At 35.5% G+C, this 3,849-nt stretch overlaps 1 pseudogene; it reads right to left on the bottom strand.

Annotated features, from left to right (window-relative positions):
* Window positions 1-573: 573 nt before the first annotated feature.
* LOC130997906 (40S ribosomal protein S23-like) lies at window positions 574-2,223 on the bottom strand (annotated as a pseudogene).
* Window positions 2,224-3,849: the final 1,626 nt, after the last annotated feature.

Here is a 3,849-nt window from a genome sequence, read left to right as displayed (position 1 = left end):
GTCCGGTCCAGGGTCGGTCCACCCTCAAGAATAGATCTGGGTCAGTCCACCTTTTCAAAAAAATTTGGTCCAACAAAATTCGATGGGTCGATTCGGGTCGGTCCGGGTACGACTCGTTGATCACCCCTATGGCTATCAAACACTCAGATGATGCATGATTATTTATTTATCTTGCTTTATCTAGACTCAAACATGCCCTTGCCCTTAATTAAAAAGCCCTTCCCCAATTAGTGCATTTTTATTGAAAAGCCCAAATCCCAAATACTCCCTCCGTCCCGCGAAGCATGACACACTTTCCATTTTGGGTTGTCCCACGAAGCATGACACGTTTCCTTTTTTGTCAATAATTATTACATTATCTCTCCTACTTTATCACCTTTATTATATTCTCTCACCTACTTTATCACTTTTATTACATTCTCTCTCCTACTTTATCAATTTTATACTTTATTAATTACACACTTAAAACACTAATCTACAATTCCTTAATTCCCGTGCCGAACTCAAACGTGTCATGCTTCGCGGGACGGAGGGAGTACTAATAAAATCTGAACTAAAGTCTATTGAACACGCAGACCACCCAAAACTTCTTTTCCTAAAAATCTCACTTCTGCTGCAGCGCTCATTCTCTCCCTGAATTTGCAGCTGCCGCCGCACTCCTTCTTCGGCTCCTTCTTCGGCTCCCTGTCCCTGACCCGACATCTCCTCCTGCTCTCCCTCACACACACATCCAGACTCGACGCCTCCTTCCCGCCGCTGCCATCTCTCCCCTTTCTCTCTTGGCCGGACAACAGCGCCGCCGTCACACCTCCCCTGCCTCCTCTTCGACGGCGCCGTTCAGCTGCTTCCCTTCGTCTTCCCAGTTCAAATCCATCTCTAATTCCTCTTCTAATTTCATTCTAGTTTGCCAATTTCATTTTATTTGTTTTAGATTATATAAGTTCATTTATTTGGGCATCTGATTTTGTGAATCAATGTGTTGGGTATTTGGGTGTTCGTACGATAGTTTCTTTGGTTTTGTTTCTCTCCATAAAGGAAATATTTGCTGTATTGAAATCAGACCATCAAATAATAGAGTTTTACCTCTACAGTGGAAGGAACCAACTTGCTGGATAAGTTTGTGTTTGCAAATTATAGAGGTGAATGAAACATATCTTATTGCTAAATATTTCGATTAAGGCTGATTCTGTTCATAGCCCTATTTTACTCCTTATAGCCTCCCTTTCAAAATACTAATAATAATTAATTAAAAATTTACTATTTTATCCTATATTCTATAGCCCCAAATTAAATTAAATTTTAAATTATCATTTCAATTTCTTTTTAATCCTGGAATTTGCCGGTGAGCACCGGAAGCTCATCCTTCGTGAATCCAACACTTTTGTCAGAAGTGGCAGCATAACTTTAAATCGGATGGATTTGGACCTGATTTGCTTGAGGAAGAATAACAACAGATCATATGGCACTGGTATGAACTCGTCTAGATCTTTGTCACCGAACGAGCTATAGAAGAAGAGTATTCATATCATTTAATGAAGATACAAAAGACAAAAACAAAAAAATCAAAATGCAGATAAATTTGGAGTAAGAAAAACCTGCACTCTGTGAATTCCACTCTCAAATTTAAGCTTTCCATAAACAATGAAATTCAGCTTTCCAAAATATTTGAATCATAATTTTCATTAAAAAAAAAAAAACATTTGAACCATAGATCAAAACATCTCAAGTCAGAGTTCTTAGCCACTACTAAAGAAAGGAGCAGATTTAAGACCTTAGCTTTTCTTTCTTTTCCTTGAAGAGAGCAAGCAGTGAAACTTCTAATACCTTCACCACCTTAAATCTAACACTAGGAATATCTCCCACGGGCATGTCCCTTACGCCCAATTAAATCCAGCAATCAACACTTCGTCATTGTCTTCGATGTAGTTTAAACAACCATCATTGGGGATCAAAGCAACAATCTTCTTGCCATCCTTGATCAGCTGCACCCTAGCACACTTACGAACAGCAGAATTCGACTGCTTAGCTTCAATACCTATTTACTCAAGCACAATGCCCTTGGCCCAGCAAATGGTTTTGTCCATTCATTCCCAAGGTGAGATTTCTTGTAAGATTTATCAGCCCATCTTTGGGTCCTACGGTGGGACTTGAGCTTGCGCCCATCTCCCATACCACGCGTTTTTCCCATGATTGTAGACTAGAGACGAAGAAGGGACCGCAGTGAGGGTCAAAAGGGAGTAGCAGAAGATTGTATAAACCTAATTCCGAGATTCAGATTTCCATAAACAAAGAATCGCGGAGGATGAGATTGGTGTGGTGGCTGAAAAGAAATTGAAACCATGAATTTAAAATTTAATTTAATTTGGGGGCTATAGAATATAGGGTAAAATAATAAATTTCTAATTAATTATTATTAATATTTTAAAAGGGGGGCTATAAGGAGTAAAATGAGGGCTATGAATAGAATCATCCTTCGATCAAAATTAATAATTCTAGGCCTTTCACCAATTTGGTCAAGCTAAAAAAATTTCAAATTCTTAAAACTTAAATGAAGGGCCCAATATGATAGGCCTATATCAAAATTTACTTAAGGCCCAAATTAAAGTAAATATTTAAGAATATAAATTTCTATTTCTAAATATATTATTAATCTAACTAGAAGCGTGACTAGAGAATTGATAATTTAACATCAAATATTTCTCCATGATTTCATTTAAATACTTTATAATAACTGAAATTTAAAATAATTCAAAAATAAATAATTTTAGATAATATTTTAGTTTGGGATCCGACTGTCACAATTTATTACTACCGTTTTGGAATTGTCCGGCCTAGGCGGCGCTGCCGTTGCCCAGCCGCCTCTCGCGTCAACTACTGCTTCGGATTCCTGCCCTATTTCAATTTGGGCAACCTCGTATTTATGTTATGCTGCCATTTCGCAACGGCAAATTCTTTTTTCTGCTTTGGGAATTTTTAATTCCATGTCTGTCTTTCATTGGATCATGCCATCTTGCAGCTTCTTCGTCTATTATTTCCTTATATCAAATGTCCTACTGTTTGCTTCAAATTATAACTTCTTGCAAATTATAGCTTATATGGTGACTTCATAATCACTTGGTATTTTGTAAAATATTTGACAAAACAAGCTCTTAAACAGCTTATATGAATTGTAAAAATAAGTTTCAATAATTTATAAGCCTCCAAAAAAAATTCCTCAAGCTCAGCTTATTTTTCATAAACTATTTTACAAAAACTCCCTAAAGTAAACATAGCCAAACAGCCTCTTAATCAGCTTATATATTACTAGCTCATCGTACTCCAACTCATGCATCAAGCTAAATTATATATGCGATGTTTTCATTTCGATCACACAATTTTTAGGAATTGAAAGATTACGATTTTAAATCTTACAAATACTTTTTTAGCTCGAACTACATGTCCATCAATAAATAACAATCATGGATAGCTTAAGTAAAGAAACATGACGATATCAAAAAAACCTAACTAATAATGTTACCATTAACATGATTTAATTCATTTCATATATCCAACAAATCTTATTCATCAATTCATATAAAACTTGCCATATTGAAATAATTAAAGACTAGTGGTTTAAAGTGAGAGAGATGCACGTATATTCTAGCATCAACTGAGAGAAGCAACAGTATATTTGTAAAGCCCAATTTAATTATATAGTAAAAATAAATTATACACATTATTATAAGAATATATAAAAACTATCTACTATTTGTATAATAATACATGTTTACTCACTACAAAAAAAAGTTCCATTAGTGACATGAGGTTTAGTAGCTATTTTGTGTGTCACAAAAATTAGTGACATTTGAT

The sequence above is a fragment of the Salvia miltiorrhiza genome, chromosome 8 (assembly GCF_028751815.1).
Source record: "Salvia miltiorrhiza cultivar Shanhuang (shh) chromosome 8, IMPLAD_Smil_shh, whole genome shotgun sequence".
NCBI lineage: Eukaryota > Viridiplantae > Streptophyta > Magnoliopsida > Lamiales > Lamiaceae > Salvia > Salvia miltiorrhiza.
Note: the sequence above shows the minus strand (reverse complement) of the source record. Positions and strands in the feature narration are given on the sequence as shown.